This window comes from Castanea sativa, chromosome 2 (genome assembly GCF_040712315.1).
Source record: "Castanea sativa cultivar Marrone di Chiusa Pesio chromosome 2, ASM4071231v1".
Classification (NCBI taxonomy): domain Eukaryota; kingdom Viridiplantae; phylum Streptophyta; class Magnoliopsida; order Fagales; family Fagaceae; genus Castanea; species Castanea sativa.
This window is the reverse complement of record NC_134014.1, coordinates 2,536,165-2,555,948: the sequence shown is the minus strand read 5'-3', so window position 1 is coordinate 2,555,948 and position 19,784 is coordinate 2,536,165. Positions and strand designations below refer to the sequence as shown.

The following is a 19,784-nucleotide window of genomic DNA, read 5'->3' as shown; positions in this document are numbered from 1 at the left end:
TGAATGAATGTAATGAATGGGAATGGGTATGTAATTATCAAAATTTTATTCATCATTTCTAGGCTTTTATTTTTATCATGATCTTTCAAGTTTTTTTGACTTTATTTATCATTGGTTTGGGTATGAAATGGGTAGTGAATGAATGTAGTGAATGGGTATGTAATCATGCTCCTCTACCCACCTAGTTCTTTCAGAACCCTTTTAGGCATTATAGGTCACCACACAATGGAGTAATAGATAATTCCATCTCTCCATCAACTAGGATTAGAAGGTTTACGTCTTGGCCTTTAGATATTAATGGGCACTCTATAACCTGGCTTGAATATGTTCATTGGTAAGATTGCATTACTTTTTTCCCTCACTTTACGACTATGTGATTTAACTAACATAGGACTTGACTTGAACAGGTTCACAATGCCTGATATTGTTATAATCATATACCATGGTGGTCCGCTTAAGAATCCCAATGCGAACAAGGGATTGCCATTTGAGGGGCCGGGTATGAAAACCTATTATGCCGAAGTTGATCGTAGGTTGAAAACCCTTGATGAATTGAAGATATTTGTCATGGAAGAGTTGTGTAAGAATCCTGATGCGTACAACATGCAAATTACTTATCGTATGCCAAATGAAATCATGAAGCACCGAATTAATTACAAGTATATGCTGATAGAAAAAGACAAACATGTGAAGATCATGTTTGACAAGTTGGAGAGTATAATTGAAGTAAGTAACATTGAGTTGTACATACAGTTGGAGCCGCGTGCAGGATGGCAAGAGGATATCCAACAAACAACCACAAGCTTACAAGTTGCGCTTCCGGATGCTCAATATGAGTATTCTACACATGTAGAGGATGATGTTGTTCATGCCGATGGAGATGATGATGATGATGATGACGACGACTATGTTGATGAGACTACTGCCGTTAACAATGATGATGACGATGATGATGACGACGACGACTGTGTTGATGAGACTACTGTCGTTAACAATGATGATGACGATGATGATGATGACGATGATGATGACGACTATGTTGATGAGAATCTTGCCATTAACGGTGAAGATTTTGCCGATAAAGATGACTATGAAGACATGATTGAGAGAGGGGACTTTCGGGACTTTGGGGACTTTGAGAGGGACATTGATGACGATGAGACATTGGACGGTGGTGAACCTGATGCAGACAATGTTATTAGTGTCCAAAACATTACAAACACAATCCCTGCCTACGCACTTCCTGCGTTGTCATTCTCTGCAAATACTTGGGAAAATATGGTTAATCCTTCGTATATTGAGATGCCATTTGTGTCTACTTGGAGAGAGGGGATGAATTTGTGCAAAGGGTTGACTTTTGCCAGTAAAGTGGAGGTGAAGCGCGTATTAACAATTTGTGCCCTCAAGGAAAACAAACACTTTAAGATCACTAGGTCGACGAGGAAAAATTTTTGTGCGAAATGCGTGCATGAGTCATGCAAGTGGTATGTCTACGCAGTTATGAAGCCCGAGCTCCAAAATCAATGGATGGTCACCGTGTATGTGGGTCCTCACACGTGTATACCGACTGGGGTGCGAAATGATGGTAGAATGATGAGTTGTAATTTTATTGCAGCAGAAATCCATAACAAGGTACTTGAGGATCACACCACTCAAATTAAGCATCTCAGATCTCTGATAGAGGCGAAATATAATGGCCATAAGCCTTCTTACTACAAGGTATGGGATGCGAAACAAAAGGCGATTGCGCTTATGTTTGGAGATTGGGAAGAATCTTACCAAAGGCTGCAAAAGTTGCTAATGGCGTATATTGATCAGGACCCGACTACCCAGTTTTGCTATCGTGTCACACCCACCGATGAAGATCACACCGTATTGTTGCATTATGTGTTTTGGTCTTTCGGTCCATGCCTATCAGGATTCAAATACTGCAAGCCGGTTATCTGTATTGATGGGACCCATCTGTATGGTAAATATCAGGGAAAGTTGTTGGTCGCAATGGCAACCGATGCTAACAACAAGGTATTCCCTCTCGCCTTTGCTGTTGTGGATTGTGAGTCAGGGTCCAGTTGGAGGTGGTTTTTACGATGCCTCAGAGAAACGATTGGCCACCTGATACCTGACGACGGCATTTGCATAATTTCTGACCGACATCTCGGTATCAAAAACGCCATTGCAAACTGGCCTAGAAGGGATGATGGAAAAGCAGGGGTATTTCATAGATATTGTCTTCGACATGTTGCTAGCAACTTCAACACCCATTTTCAGAACTCGACTCTAAAGTCAGTGGCGTTGAAAGCGGGATATGCTAGTCAGGTAGTTAAATTTGCTACCATAATGGACTCTATTAAGCAGGTGGAAATTGAGGCCATTAGGAAGAAGAAGAAGGTGACGGGGAGGGATGGTAAGGAAAAGGATCAAGATTATCTTCCATACACATACCTAATGAGCGAGGATGTGGACATGTGGACACAGTCATACGATGGTGGGAGACGTTTTGGAGCAATGACAACCAATATATCAGAGTGTTTCAATGGTGTGCTGAAAAATGCACGGGGCCTTCCTATTGTCGCGTTGGTTGAGTTCACTTGGAGCAAACTTGTTCAATATTTCCACGACCGGCACAAAGAATACCATTATGAGTTGTCAGAGGGTAAGAAATGGAGTGAATATGCCTTATCCACGTGGAATGGAAATAAGCGTAAATCTGAGAAACACTATCTCAAGCCATTTAGCAATGAAGAACTGATATTTCAAGTAGTTACCCAACTCAACATGTGTAGCGCAGGAGGGGGAAACCACAGTTACGAAGTTCGGTTACGGGAAAAAACATGCAGTTGTGGGAAATGGCAAAATATAGGGATCCCGTGTTCACATGCAATTAGAGTATGTGACTATTTACATATTGATTCGACCACGTATATTCACCCATGTTATGGTTTGAACCATGCCCTTAACACTTATGAGCATGCATTTGTGGTTCCTAAGTCACAGTCATTATGGAGGGATCCCATGGGGCCAAAGTGGTTGCCTAATCCGGCATTGTTGCGGGCCAAAGGTCGACCGGTGAAGTCACGAATAAGGAATGAGATGGATGGAGTGAGGAATAAGGATCAAGAACCGGGATGGCGGAGGGAGGACGCAGATTTGATAGAGAGTCAACCCAAGCAGACATATGGACTGTGTCATGCTTCCGGGCATAACCGCAGAAAATGTCCGCAGTCCCGTGGTGCTTCCACAAGCGGCCATGTTCCACACTAGGTAGGTTGGCAAAAAGTTATGCATCGGTTAAATAATTGTTGTTCATTCGATGTTTACCTAATGTTTACTATCTTGTCTCCTAACGTAAATACTCTACGTTTTTCAGGCATCCTTCCATGGACGACGTTTTTGTCATGCGGACCGCTGATCTTAGGAAAAGTGACTACGTTGTATTGGCTCTATGTGAACTTTTTGATTGTTGTTGAATGTACTTGTAATTCTCTATCCAATGTACCTCTATGAAGATTGTGATTTGAGTAGTATGGTTAGAATTGCAAATTAAGCGTGGTTGGACATGTTTAGAATAGTGATACATTGAGAATGACTTTTGTTGTGATTTGAGTGCATTTACATTGTAAAACAATGCCTGAAACAAAGCATTTTCTGCTGGGAAAAAAAAAATTGCCCAGTGAAAATCGAGTTTTAGAGACTCGAGTTCCTTGGGTTATATTCACTGAAACAGAGCATTGCTCTCTGCCTGAAACAGAGCATGCTTCTCCTGGGAAAAAAAAAATTTGCCCAGTGAAAATCGAGTTTTAGAGACTCGAGTTCCACTGGGCAAGTTTTTTTGAAATAGGGCATGCCTCTCTGCCTCTCTGCCTGAAACAGAGCAGGTGGGGAAAAAAAATTTGCCCAGTGAAAATCGAGTTTTAGAGACTCGAGTTCCTTGGGCTATATTCACTAAAACAGAGCATTGCTCTCTGCCTGAAACAGAGCATGCTTCTCTTGGGAAAAAAAAAATTTGCCCAGTGAAAATCGAGTTTTAGAGACTCGAGTTCCACTGGGCAAATTTTTTTGAAACAGGGCATGCCTTTCTGCCTCTCTGCCTGAAACAGAGCAGGTGGGGAAAAAAAATTTGCCCAGTGAAAATCGAGTTTTAGAGACTCGAGTTCCACTGGGCAAATTTTTTTGAAACAGGGCATGCCTCTCTGCCTGAAACAGAGCAGGTGGGGAAAAAAAATTTGCCCACCGAAAATCGAGTTTTAGAGACTCGAGTTCTTTTGGTATCTCGATTCTTTAACACTCGAGTTATAGTGGAAAATAAAATCGGTCTAATTTGGTCTAATTTGGTCTGATTTGGTCTAAGTTGGTCTAATTTGGTCTTATTTGGTCTGATTTGGTTTGATTTGGTCTTATTTGGTCTTAGTTGGTCTGATTTGGTCTGAGTTGGTCTGATTTGGTCTCATTTGGTCTGATTTGGTCTGATTTGGTCTCATTTGGTCTAATTTGGTCCATGCAGTCCACTTTGTTCCATTTTGGTCAGGAAGATCCATCTTTGTGTACTTACATATATAATTGGAGACAACAAGTTTAGGTTGAGAGCCCTTATTCAAAATCTAAATTTATTAAAACAAATTCTCGAGTTTGGGGGCCAGCTGTCCACCATTGCTACACTGATATTCATAGTGCTACATGTGCTGCTCAATAGCTCGGCACTGTTGAATCCTATCTAGTCATATCATTCACACTCACGTCAATACACAGATCTGCATCATTTTGCAATGCACTGTTTTCAAGGATGCAGAAGACCCCTGAAAAGTTTATGATGCATTTAACACAACTCGGTATTGTCTTGTCAAGTTCATGTCAGATGAAACACAAGCATGCTAAATACTCTTCATATGAATACTGTTCAGCTGAATAGTCATAGCCTACACCGCAACTACGCCCAGAATAAGAGAATCTCACTATGACATTGGGAACATTTGAACAAAAAATTCGTATCGTGGTTTTCCAGCCTGTATTGACATGACAAGCCTGAATATGTTAAATTTTATTACTGAATACACAGTGGAATGAGGTTATAAATGTACCACAATTCTTTTCTTATTCCTACACCACTAACTTTGTAGGTTGAGTAAGCTATGAGTCGCAACGCCTCAACATCATCTCGTACACGTAGAAACAAGTTTCAATCTACTTCAAGAAATGAATTATCACAAGTTCCAGCAGATCAACAACTACAAACATACACAGACCACTATGGAGGGAAATGGGTTGGAAAGAAGAGAGATTTCGTTAATATGCCAATATACACGTACGAGAGTCTTGGAAGCGTTAGCCACATCATGGTCGGCAAACCTACAAAACTAAGTACAGATACCACCGCAATGGAGTTCACCGTAGCAGAACCACCATGGTCAACCCTATACGAGAAGAGGTGTGAGTTGGAGGTGTATTGTCGATGGCACGGGTTACGAGTTCCTAAGGCACGCTCAGCCGAGTTACCTAGAGATGAGCCTGCCAACATACTTGCTCGCCTTGAACAAGAGAACAATCAAATGCAAAGGCGGCTAGACCGTTTTCATGCAGTTCAAAAAGCTAGGAAGCATCTAAAGGGGAAGGCGCAAGAGCGAGCCATGAAGTCTATTAATGAAATTACTGCATTAGATGATGAAAGTGATATTTCAGACTTCTCAGATTCAAGCAATGATGATTTCCAAAAATTTCTACCTACGAACATTCGACGTTGTTGTTAAAGTTTATACGTTGTGTGCAATTTTTAAATGTTGTTCTTAATGTCTGACAAATCATGTCACCATATATTCACTTGTTGCAAATCCAATTAAACAATTGCACACAGCTTGTGGCTAAGTTTATATGAAATCAGTTGCTCATTTTTTCCTTGTTGTTCTTTGTTCGTATAGAATGAAAATTATGGTCTAAATCACATAATATACACATCTAATTCCAGAACTTATTGTGAACTATCCAATAAATTATAATCACTGAAGATAAATATAGTCTCAAAAATGCCATCAGCTTCACCAGGGCTGCTTCCTTGGAAGGATTCAGACAAGTGATTAACTTCAAAAATTTGCTAATCAAACATGATGGTTAAAATTTGCTTTTGAATTTTATTGCCTTGTCAATAGACCTTAAATTGTCAAAAATTTCTTATTATTCAGACAAGTGATTAACTTCAAAAATTTTAACATCAATATACAACCATGGTCTCCCTTGAAAAAGTTATATGATTTCACCACTGAGCACAAGCTTTAGAAGAAAGACCATCTTGTTATTAATTTATTGGACAGTTCACAATAAGTTCTGGAATAGAAACTCTTAAGTATTAACATAAATTATTACACTTTAGAAGTTGGCATTGCCAGATTAGCTCCAGTGCCGCTTGGCAAATCCTTCCATTGCTGAGTGACTGTTTTGATTTGGGTGAAAAAATTAACACCAGCCTTGCCTGAAAATTAAATAATAAAAAAATCAATTAAATACAAGTAACCACTACAGTGAAAGAAAAAAAAAATGTAGTTACAGATCAAAGGAAGGAAGATATTTTACCATAGAAATTGAGATCGCCTGCAAAAGATGCCTTACAGCCAGTAAATGAGAAGAACGGCAAAGGAACTGGGATAGGAACATTGATGCCAACCTGAGTCAAAACAAAAAAAGTTGAGAATTATGTATTCCACTTAAAGCACTGGCAGTGGCAAAACTATAGTTTAAGAAACCAATACAGCCCAACAAAGAATTTATCTAAACTAATGCTAATTCAACCCACATATCTCTCTTCTTTTTTTATTAGTAAGTTATACACACAGTATAGGTTACAAACTACCAAATAAGCTAACTACAGGGTAAATAAGATCCGCTCTTGTATGAAAAATGAGCAATGAGATGGAAGCACGCTTCGGTTTTGATTTTGTTGTGGACGAGCTGGAAGTAAACTAAAAACATACGCCCGGTACATATACAAATCAGAATAGTAGATGACGGGAATTGTTTGTAACTACTTACATGATGAGGGAGGCAAGCTAAAAGATTTACAATTAACATAAATTAGAACCCCCCCCTCCTTGGACTTCCTGCCTATTTTCATTCTCAGTTTCCTCTGGAGTATTGTTCTTCTCTTGAATGTTTCAGCAACATCTGGATACTTTCCCTTGATGAAGCTATCCAAGCATTTGCGGTAGGAAAAGTCTTCTTTACGACCATCAGTTGAGGCAACGTAGGGCAATCTAGATAAGTTCCTAACCTACGGCTCCCGTCTCCTGCCACTAAAATGAAAAACCATATCCCGCGATGATGATCCCCACAGAGCTAGCGGTTCCTAACAGCCTATGTTCACTTTTTCTATGTTCTATATCCTTAATACTCTTTCTATTGTAGATTTCATCGATTGTAGTTCACATTTTTTGTAATTCTTTAGGTTATCTAGTGTAGACATCCCAACATCCTATGCACATGAGGTAGTAAGTACATGGAAGTACTAAATAGTCAAGTCTAGAAAACTGACCACTTTCTTGCTTGACCCAAGCAACATAATGTCCTGAATCAGCACTCCTACCCTTGTGGGTCAGCACAGCAACCAAATCATAAATTCCAGTCATTTGTGTTCCGCTATCGGATGGAACACCTGCATTTTAGTATCAGTCAAACAGTGAAAAGGAGGGACCACATGCACTGGACTTCCAAAAACTCACATGAAATCTACAGTAGACTCCCTAATTTCAGCTAACATGGACATTTTAGGTTGATACCTTCTTCAGATGTAGCTATAGATGGTTCACCACTTCTATTTGATGATCCCTGTGTGCCAAGAAGAGACATGAGATAATTTTGTAATGAGAAAGAGATACATGTTTGGGTGTTTGTATGGATAGGTTGTGTACCTCTGCATCAGACATCTTGACATCGTTGTCTTCTGCCCAGAGCCCTTTTCGCTAGCTTTCAAACCAAGCTTTTTACCTTCCTCGTCCCTTAGGATCTAAATTATAAAAAATATACATGAAAATGTCCAACACAACCAAGCAATCAAATATTTTTGAAATGGAGATGTAACTTTAAAGTTCATCAAAGCCAAGGGCAAGCAAAAACCTTGCGAGGAGCTTCCAATTTTTTGCGGAGATCATCCGAACACAGATCATAAATATCCAACTCCAAAGGATAATCCACTTTCTGAAACAGCAGTGAACAAATTTTAAGAAACATGAACACTGTAAAACTTCTCACCAAGATAAAGAGTGGTGAATGCTAATGAAAGAAGGCAAGACACAGCATGCACTGTGTACTTTCATTTAACTGAAACAGAATCTTACAAATGATAAAAATCAGCAACAATCAATAAAAACCCAATTGCCCACTTGCACAACTCAAAAAAATGCCTACCTTTCCAAAGCAACCAAATAGTCACTATACAAATATTACAAAAAAAATCCAAGCAATTTTCGTATGGTTTTGCATCAATTACCTCTTAAAAAAGGGCAAAAGAGCATGAGCCTAACGACCCCATTAAGCTTCGAAAAAGGAAAAAAAAATCATCATTCTAATATAGATTTAAAAAAGAAGAAGAATAGACCTGGGATTATAGGCAAAAAGAAGGGATTACCTGAGTGGCAGAGAGAGAGAGAGAGAGCCCCTATGAGTAATGAGTAGAGAGAGAATATCTGAGAGAACAAAATTTGAAATTAGAAACGTTTTGTTATTAACACAAAATTTTTCCATGAGAGAGCGAGAGAGCTTACTAATAGAGAGTGGTGGTGAAAACATGCCTCAGAGAGTGATGGAGAGGGAGGGAGAGAGCTTGGAGCCTGCACGATAGAGGGCTGCAAGTGAGAGAGATATAATGAGCTCCATGCATTTACTGACTACATTATTTAGCAATGGCATTTGTCACTCTAAGTCCCCCATCGAAATTTATGGCAAGAAATGCACAAGCCCTTTAGGCAAAATCTTTTAGTGACAATTTTTGCTGGTGGTGACAAATTCATTGTGGAAGTATCCCTTTCCCGAGTGAAGGGTGCTTGGCTGCCAGTACCAAAAAAAAAGAATTAAGAATGCATTATTCGCTGACAGCCTTCTTTAACTGCCAGGAACTTTGCCGCCAGCAAAAGGTTACCATCAATGGCCAAAATGAGGCCATTCATCAAAAACAACTTAAATGAATAGAAAAATGATAAAAGATATTTCAGCATACTTCTTTTTTTTTGGCCCCTGATAAACAATTATGCTTTCAGTATCTATTGTTTTATGTTGCACTCTATAATGACCTACACATTTATTGTGTGAACAGAATTTTTACTTCTGCTTGATGAAAAGAGAAAAAATTTAACAGTTTGATAAAGTTTAAAGTTGAACGAAGAAATCACTTTTAAAGTTTTAGAGCACAATTCTGGCTGTCGTACGATGTATATTTGATCACCGTGGCTATCTTCATTATATACATCTTGATTCCTATGCCAAGTCCATAAAGCATATGTAGAATTCATAACCTGCATTAAGAAATAGAAAGGCAATTAATGAGGGGAGTAGGAACTAAAAACGGTAAGTATATGAAGGCAGATGTCATAAAAGATCATAATGGAAATGTAAACCAACATGCTCTTCATTTTTTTGAGCATTTTTTGTTTTTAATTAGATAAAAAATCTGTAAACTTTTCATTTGAGCCACTGCAGACTGGATGATGTGCTTAGAATTATCAAAGGTTTGCATGCACAACATACATGTTCCAAACACCCCTCTTTTTTATTATAAGAATACATTTTCCAAACGCAAAAAACAAAAGTTGAACCTCATAATCACTCGTGGTCAAGAAAGCAGCCCCATTTAGTTGATTTATAAAAGAGAAGATCCTTAACATAAGTTACCCATCCAAGGCGAGCTTAGACTTTAGGCTTACTACCATTCATGATAAACATATTGCTATTTATTGACTGAACCAATGAGTACTCATGTTACTGGGGATCATTTAAAAGAAGGGCTAGGTCAATGAAGTGTGAGGTGTACATCTAGAGTCTTGAGAACCCCATATTTTACAATAAACTTAAATGGGGCCATGTAGAGAATGGTAGTAGGAAACTGATACACAAAAACTGTATAAACGAAGGAACAAATTGATTTCCACCGGAGCTCAAATAACATTTTTGAGTTAGAAAATTCAACTCTGCATCAAGGGCAAATAAGTAACTAAATTTTATAGATGTCCCCGGTATAATCCCAAGTAGCACTAGGATTAGGCAGTAGGGATAAAAATTTGGGTATGAGTTGTCAAACCTAGGAGAGGAATATCGGAAAAGTAAATAATTTTACAGGCTAGGATTTTACCTCAAGTATTCCATGCCCAAAGCTGCTTTCTCTATATGCACTCCGGTCTGGTTGCCTGTTCCAACAAAACCGCCCTTTAGCGAGGACCGAAGAAAAATTCAAATGACATACCCCTCCAAATTCAGGTGTGTTATCTCCGAGTGAAGGACACTTTCCGGGGTCATCAGCAAAATCAACATCAACTTGCTCAATATTGCCACCATCTCCAACTATTATATAGACAGGCCCACATGGATCCAATGTATAGTTATAAACTCTATTCATTCGCTCATAAGCATGCACCTGCAAAGCGAGAAAATATGTTGCACTTAATTCAATATAGAAGAAAATTTCTTTTTTGAAATATTTAAGGTATTTTCCAGTTCTCCTTATATCTATCCACTCAATCATATCATAAATACAGGACAGACCACCACATGTCTACTGATTTATGCAAATGGCCATTGATGCTCCATTTTGTGTGATAATTGTTATAAATAACAAAACAGAAGTAAACTAAGCAATACTTTGGAAGGCGGAAAAGGACAATTATTTAACATCAAATTCTTTACCTCTGATAAATAAGCACCTAAAAATGTTAAATGATTACAATCACATGCTCTCTAATCAATGAGTGTAGGATAGGATAAAGTTTGACTTACATGTCCAGAAAAAATAATATCAACACCATATTGATACAAAATTGCTTCCATTTCCTGCCTCATGCATTCAAATTCCTAATAGTGTGAAGAATAGCTGTTATACCATGGTGGATGCCATGCAGCTACCAGCCAAGGGGTTACAGTGCGGTCCACTAGATCTAAATCTTTCTTTAGCCAAGCATATTGAGCACCTGAAAGAAGATTAATTGAAAACTCCAGTCACACAAAACAATCTAAAAAATAACATACTGGGTGGTTTTGGTTTATATATTTATAGAAGTGACAGTATCGGTTACCAGATCTTGTTATAGTCAACATATGCCCCCAACATGATAAAATGTACTCCTCCGGCATTAAAAGAGTAGTATAAGTTACTCTTAGATCCACTCTCTGTGAGGGAACTGCAAATCTCGTCAAATATGATTTGAATGTGATCCCGAAACTTGGGGCTCAATCTCGTCAAATATGATTTGAAAACACGTATAAAAAACTGAAAGTCAACCCAAATTTGTTAGCTTTCTAATTTAAAGCATGAGGGATTGGTTGTCAAATCATTCATATCACACCAATAATTCACACCGTACTGATATTGGAAAAGCGTAGAAGGTAATAATGATTTTTGGTGCATAAGGAGACACATTAAAAATATCTATTGAGATCTAGCATATAAGAAAATAGTTCAGTTTAGAGGCAACAAAGTCAAGAGTACTTGAGGGAACTCACTCAAACTGGTAGTTATCTCTTGTTACAAGGGTTATAAGGCTATAAATAAACTCCAATGGAACTAGAGAGTGGCATAAAATATGAAGACCTTATTGGTGAGAGTAAGATTTAGGTAAAAAGAAAATGTTGGATCAGAGAAATCTCACCATTTATTGAAAGCTTAAGATTTTGGGAACACTTGTTATCATGGTGTAGAGCATACAAGGAAAATCTCATTGCATTTTCAAAGAACCTGGCAAAAGGATTTGGAAATAGGACTCTAAAGATAAATTTTCAATCGATCATATTCAAGATTTAATGCAGGAGATAAGGAAAAATAAAATGTTAATTAGAGAAATCTTGCCATTCATTTACAGCTTAAGCTTTTGGGAACATGTTATCATGGTGTAGAGCATATAAGGAAGATATCATTGCCTTTTTAAAGATTCTGACAGCGTAGAACATATAAGGAAGATATCAATATCATTGCCTTTTTAAAGAACCTGACAAAAGGATTTGGACATAGGACTCTGAAAATAAACTTTCAATTGATAATGTTGATGCTCTGATGCAGGAGCAGGATGTCTTAGTTTTCCTTACAGGGGAGAATTGACTTCCCTCAAGTACAAGCCTCCATTTTAATGACCTCAATGAACAAAATTCTGAGAAAAACATCATTTAAACCACCACATTATAAAGGATAGCTTACAAAATTGAAATCAGCCATACAACAAATGCAAATTGGTTGCAGTCTCCATTTTAGTTTCCTTGTTGCATTCTAGTTTCCTGTTTTTACTTCCTCCATTAAGATTTTTTTTCCCTTTAGTGCAAAAATTATTAACAGGATTGATAGAACAACATACATCAGACTACAACAAAAAAAAAAAAAAAAACACAGATTCTTAAATCTTTTTTTTTTTTTTTATACAACTCCAAAAGTTTTGGAGTCTTTTGGAGATCAGACCCCAAAACTTTATTACAACACTTAAAAGCAAAAAGTTTTATGCCATTAATACAGTTCACATAAGTTCTATTTTATTTATATTTTGGAGTAATTGGAATGGTCCTTGAAGTTCTACCCTTTTTTATTACAATACTAAAATTCAGAGAAAAAAATATTGGTCTTTTACAGATGCATACCCCAACTCTGTTCATAAACAGGATATCTTTATTTAAAAACTAAAAAATGTTTAAATATTTTATTCTAAAGAAGGAATTGACCAGCAAAAACTGCAGGGAACTTATTATTATACATTTACCAATCAGTCATATTGTCAAGACTACATAAAAATTTGCCATTTTCAACTCAGGAGCAAGCAGTGACAAATTAGTTCAGCGTAGTATATTTTATTACATATTGTCTCTAGTTACTACTTACTCATTTATAACTTAACTAATTCTAGCCCAAGGCCTCTTGGCCTAGTGGTGCTTTCAACCTGATATTCAACTAAATACCTCTCAACAACTGCATCTCAGCCAATGGTTGACAGATAGCCATCTCATTAGAATGAATTCATCAATACAAAATGTGCAGCTAACTTTGTTTAATAGAATGATAAGCGAGACCTTAGGGCGTGGAATATCATAAGCATATCTTTACCCGGCATACCTATGATTGTACATGGTAAGGGTTCACCAAATGTCCACCTACACGGGCATAATCGAAAAAATTGCAATATGTTTTTCCATCTTTCTCACCAACAAATAATAGTAATGAAGCGAGAAATAAACCCGAATAACAAAGGACCGCCGAGCAAGTAATTCTGGTCTCGGCCTCCTATAAGCTATTAAGACATTTGAATCATAGAGCCCCTTGTCTAATGATACATCATGCTTCTCACTTCCACCAAATAAGTTCGGATGTTTGATGTAAAGACCGCAATAAACAACCGAACCCTTTATTTCGACAATGCCATAGTTCTCCATATGGTTAGAGAGCTAAGTAAAAGAAGTTAAATTCCTAATTTCAAATTTCACATTTTTTTGATTACCAGAAAAACATAAAAAGAAAACCAGCTAAAAACAAAGCCAAATTTTGATTTCAACAAAGTTGAGTGAAGCTTTTTATTCCCTTACGCCAAACAAGTGAGGAAAAACAAAGTTTCAACTTTTATATATCTTCTCTTTCCCTTCATTTATCATCTCTTTTAAAATTTAATGAACCCATATAAATCCAAAAAACAAGAAAGCACCATCTAGAGAATGTTGACCCAAAATAACAAAAATCAGAACCTTACCTTCCAATTACCAGAGAAAGAGGACTGCCAGTGCTCCTGTTAGAAGGAATTAGAGTGAGAGAGAGAGAGAGAGAAATCAATTACTGGGTAAGGAAGAAAAAGATAAACAAAGCATGAATTGAGCAAGAACCTGAAAGGAGTAAGCATCAACATTTACATCAATCTTGGCTGTCACACATACACACACCCCACAAAATCAAAACGGGCACATTACTCGTCATAAACACTGGTTTAGAAATCAACTGCAACCATATATTTACTGAGAAACCAGCCAATGACCACTAAACACACATCATGATCATGATTTCCTATACCATAAAGAGGACATTATTATTTTATAATAAATTTAAACCAATGAAAGGGGCTCAAAATCTTACCAAGAAGGTGTTCAAATTAAAAATTAGGCAGTCTCCATCAGCTGTGCTAAGGGTTCAAGAGCCTGTCCACCAATTGCAGGAAAAAGAAAGCATTAAAACTTCATGGTTTACATCACGAGACTTTGATTGACCAGCAGGAGTTCCTGCCAATTTACTGCATTTACATCCCGAGACTTAGACATTACCTCTGTAACAAACCTCTTTTTCAAGGTTCACCAATTCTGCGTTTTTTAACCCTCGTGTAATGTTTGGGCGGGGGAGGAGGCTGCGGGGCATCATCCTTAGGCTCATCATCACGCTGCAAAGACATTAGATGCATACAATCAATATTTGGTGAAATGATAAGGTGTGTGAACTGCAAAATAGGCCTATACATTGTAATTAATGGTATCGTACCATAGAGCTGCCTTTGTGTCCTATTTTGTGTCCACCTGTCCCACAAGTGGGAGCTCTTCTAGCACGTTGCGGTCGACCTCGTGGGGGTGAGGGCTGATGAAGGGGATGCTCGTCCGGTACATCAGTATCTGGCTGAAGAGTGTCAATCCCAACTGGAGGTCCTAGAGGGTCAGATGAGGATGAGGTAGGTGGGTAATGATGCTCTGTGTACAGGCCAGGAGTGGGGATCATTGTCATGGGTTCAGTACGGGGTGGGTCTATGGGCAAAGTGGGTGCACTGGAGCTGGTGGATGGGTTTGAGGGTGTCTCGGGGTGCATAGGGGTCAACTGAGAATGAATACCGAGATCGAAACTGGGCTGTGAAGGTGGGGTGGGTGAAGGGACCTCGGGCTGAGGAGATGCATCTACCATGGGTGGAAGGACCTCAGGCTGGAGAGATGCGTGCGGGATGGGTGCAGGTATCTCAGGACTACTTACAACCCGAGCAGTTGTTGCACACTGACCACGACCCCTAGCTGCACTTGTCCTTCGGCTTGCTGTAGCAGGCCGACCATGGCCCCTAGTTGCGCTTGTGCTTGGGCTTGCTGTAGCAGGCCCACCACGGCCCCTAGCTGCAGTAGCACGGGTCAGTGTACGTACAGGTGCTGCGCTTGTGCTTGGGGTTGCAATATCTGCTGATTCAGTCTCATGCCCATTGTTTGCCTCTCCATTTGGTGCAAGACCACCACCAAGCCCAGCCAAATCATTTAGGACGCGTCGGACATGGTTGTGGGCTCGGCTGCCTACAGGAAGCATCTCCAATAGCGCTAAATGGCTTTCAATCTGAAACCGAGAAAGAACCAGTACAATTAGATTTGAGACATTTACGTATCAATTGTAGAATGGATAATATAGTACTTATTAATCTACCTAAACACTCAACTAAGATATATCTAATTAGAACACATTACCGATATATCTAATTTTGTGTTGTTGCGGTCAACATACTTTCGAGTGACTGGACGGTACCAGCGGTAATAGTCATGATCGCGAGGCATCTCACCAGTCTGAGGAGGTGCATGGCAAAGTCGTTGTCGTCTCTCATCCCATGTAAGGATATACGGTCCATGCTCCTCCCTCCAATTCTTCTCCACCTTCCCACGCAAGTCTATTCTATACAGTCTTTCATCGTACACAACATGGTCGGGTCGCTCTTGCGCCAACCCAAACTGACGAAGGACACGATCTGGGTGGTGTATCTCTACTATGCAAAAACACACAATTGGCACCCTTGCCGTCCACGTATCCCTCCCTGCAACGCAAAAGTCAGGAAGGTGGCCGAAGTCTGCCTCGTATGGCTGCCACACAATCTACAATAGAAACAAAAAACAATTATCATAACATCAAGTTTATTAAAACAAGGGAGAATACATAGATAAAGGGAAAAACAAAAATTAAAACAAAAGATGTGTTAAAGGATGAAACAATCATATTCTTAAGGAAAATTAACATAACCAAACAAAATTTTTGTTTGCCATACTTGGTCCGGCTGAATTCTAACTAATTGCTCGCGATAGTGGATCAAGGCCATGCCGGATGGCCTACTCTTCGAGCTTGGCACCCGCACCCACCTACAGTTAGAAGCGAATAACATAAGATAAGATAATACCCATGTTATAGTTACTAAGAAGAGTACATTGCACACACAATATTAGAAAAATACTTACTTAAATGCAAGTGGAGCATATGGCCATGGGCCATAATCACATCCAGGTGGGGGCTCTATCCTCGGGCACAAGAATGACAACCTTGCCCACGCCCAATACTGGACCAATGTGCACGCCCCACCAATCTGCGATGCCCCTTTCTCGCTTGCCTGACACAACTCTCTGTATAACCAGGCCAAGCAACCACTACCCCAACTATATTGTGGCAGATCACAAAGGTCACGCAGGAACGCTAAGAACATCAGATGCACCCTATCTCCCGACTTGTCCATGAAAAGCTTATCCCCTAGCAGCGCTAAAATATAGCACTGAGCATACTGGTGTATCTGCATCTCCATTGCATCATGAGGCAGTGGCGCTGCAATGACGTCAACAAGGCGGCTGATGAGAATTCTTTGCCCCACCAAAGTTTTGTTGTCATTCGCCGGAGTAAAACCAAGCAACTCCATGCACAGATCTCGCCAATCCCCATCCACCACAGCAGTCGGCCCAACCAAGACCTCACCGTCTATAGGAAGTTCGAAAATGACCTCCACATCTTGTAGGGTGATTGACATCTCACCATGTGGAAGATGGAACGTATGCGTCTCCGGCCGCCATCGCTCAACTAGGGCCGAAATTAGGCAATGATCTATCTCTCTGGAAGGGGCCCTAAACAATCCTTCCAGCCTTAGCAACTTGATAATGTCAATCACCCGATTATCTTCCATCTGAATGCTTGCCATCTCCTTAGTGCGACCACGGCACGTAAGTGGGCCCGGGTCCTGCAAAATCCATAAAAATTATAGCGGTTATTACAACTACAAATTGTGTTTTGAAAGAACTTGCTAACTAAAAGTCAAAGACAACGTAAAAATTAAAGCGATTGTTAGAACTAGATATTTCACCTCGCCATTCCAAATGTCCTCTGATCGATGATATCGTTGTCGCGTCAACAATGACTCGTCAAGTGGACCAGGGTGCAAGATCTGTGGCTCGTCATCAATCCGAGGCTCCATACTGCAAACATTCAAATACTCAACTGTGAGATCATTAATAGTGTGGGGGCAAAGGAATGCTATTCTACATGCAAGGAAATGTGACTAAACATGAGATAGATCCCCATTCAAAATAAGACTATATATTGCAACATCTCAAAATGGAATACAGAAAAAACTAGTTGGGACAAAGGGAGGAATGATTTAAATGGGAATGCTAAAACAAGAGTTTTTGGATACTTATAATTGAAATGTGTTTTGATGTTATGATGCCCTTGAAACTCAAACTCTGTTTTATGACACCAATGCACCCATTTGTATACCGGAAAACCAAGCTCAACATGATGAACTGAATAGATTAAGGTGATTGTCAAATTGTTAAGGTAAAGTTTCAATCCAAAGAGATTTGTTTAATCTTCTGAAGACAGCAGTGTGACAGTCTAACAGATGTTGTCTGTTAAACTTAAAGAGTAGTTAGAATTATCTTGCCTAGTATACTAAGAAATTTTCATATAATTGATACAAATACACCAATTTGATTTTGTGGATAGGGGGAAGTTGAGTTTTAATGTCATTTTAATATGTTCTATATGGCTTATAGCATCTCTTATTTGCTTGCAGGGTAGTCACTCTCATATTGATGCAAAACAAAGCGATGTCCTCATAAGGTATCAAAACTCAAAAGCACAAAATAATTCACAATTTTTTCTCTTTAAATTTTCCATAGAACAAAATAAGGTATCAAAACTCAAAAGCCCCAATTTTTTTTAAAAAAAATTCGTAATTATAACCCAAGAACAAAAATAAAAGCACAAATGATTAATTAGCATAACCTTCTAAATTTGCATAACCTCACAGCAGAGGCAAAGAAAGAGGAAAAGGTGGAAGAGAAAGAGGAATCAGATGATGTAAGCATTCTACAACAAAATTTAATAACCTTGATTAATTAGCATAACCTTCTAAATTTACTTGTTGGATTTGGTTTCTTCTTCCCTTCCAACCAAATAAATATTCCGAACCTCTCAATTCATATAATTATTTTGCAAGTATTTTCTTTTAGGGACTAGGGGATTACATATATTCCAATTATGATATTTATTTTTGTGTTTAGCATTTTTTGTTTAAGTGTATCCTTACATATACATGATATCAATTTTAGGAGTCATGTGTAGCTGTGGTGCCACATTTAGGTAATAACATTAGAGAACATGCTAAATTCAAATTCAAGGGCTAAAATTGGTCAAATCAGAACATCAAAAGAATATGGTTGAAATTAGATTGTGTGGCCAAATGAGACAAAATTCAAAGTGGTAACTTTAGGTAGTGGGGCAACACCAGTCTGGCCCCTTTCTTTCTTATTTTTGCACCATGGGATCCTAGTAAACTCTATGGGGACCAGTGGGAATGGGTGACAAATCCATGTCCTCTCTTTAGACTAGACTATTTCACATAGAGGCATGAACTTTGTTTCCTTAGAGATGTTACCTTTACCCTAATGGCTTTTTTTTTTTTTTTTTTTGGTTCTTACCAAAGAAAAAAAGCAAGCAGGCGTATATAATTTAATCCCCTTTTAATCTGACTTCTTTTCTTTTGTTCTACTTTTTGCAGGATATGGGCTTCGATCTCTTTGATTGAGGAATTAGGATATCAAGTTACTTTTGTTTCAAGATTTCTCCAATTCAGGACTTTGTAGAACTTAAGAGTTTGTCTCTACAGGCTGTCATTTTTGGTTGTTTCCCATTTAAGACACGGAGATTGATAACCATGCTAAAATCTTACGGATTAACTTAGTATTCTGTGTTAAAATTTTTTGTATGGATTTTTGTCTTTTCAATTTGCGATGTTCCTTGAGATGCTGGCATGGTCTACTAATTTCACATTCTCGTTGGGTGTTGATACTTGAGACTTCGATCTTGGATGGGTCAAGTTTTGAGTACCGATTATTTTGATAATTTAGCCCAGAGAAATATTTCTGAGACATGAGTTAATACTTAAGTTAACTAATGCCAATGAAATCGACCATTCACTTATGTTACAATGAAATCATGCCAATTACTGTTGATACTTAAAAATAAGTTATAGTATACAATTTGAAGGGCTGCCGGTAGATGGGTTGTTGGGGGCAGCAATTGCATACTACAAGTGGCGGTTGCAACGGGAATTTAGTGAACCATTGTGGTAAATAGTGCTATAAATGTATGCGGTGGCCACTGTTCTAGAAAGTCTTTGGCGACAGTGGCCATAGGGAGGTGTTGGTGGTGACACACACTGACCATGAAGTGGTATAAGTGAAGGTGCAGAGCTTAGTGAAGTCAGATATGATATTGTTTCCAAATGAGGATGGTATCATGCAAAACTCTATGTTTGTTGTGGGATGCGTTTTGAACGTTTTATTTGTTTTTGCCTTCGCACCACGGTTTTTATACG

At 38.7% G+C, this 19,784-nt stretch overlaps 2 long non-coding RNA genes and 1 pseudogene across 2 annotated transcripts; 1 reads left to right on the top strand and 2 right to left on the bottom strand.

Annotated features, from left to right (window-relative positions):
• Window positions 1–7,427: 7,427 nt before the first annotated feature.
• On the bottom strand, window positions 7,428–8,208 carry LOC142624304 (ubiquitin carboxyl-terminal hydrolase 6-like; annotated as a pseudogene).
• A 7,756-nt stretch (window positions 8,209–15,964) lies between these two features.
• On the bottom strand, window positions 15,965–16,456 carry LOC142624422 (uncharacterized). Its single transcript, XR_012842331.1, has 3 exons — window positions 16,381–16,456; window positions 16,194–16,284; window positions 15,965–16,023 (listed from the first exon to the last, which is right to left on the bottom strand). It is a non-coding gene; the product is annotated as an uncharacterized LOC142624422 (long non-coding RNA).
• A 1,770-nt stretch (window positions 16,457–18,226) lies between these two features.
• On the top strand, window positions 18,227–19,208 carry LOC142626477 (uncharacterized). Its single transcript, XR_012842511.1, has 2 exons — window positions 18,227–18,265; window positions 18,966–19,208. It is a non-coding gene; the product is annotated as an uncharacterized LOC142626477 (long non-coding RNA).
• The last annotated feature ends 576 nt before the right edge of the window (window positions 19,209–19,784 follow it).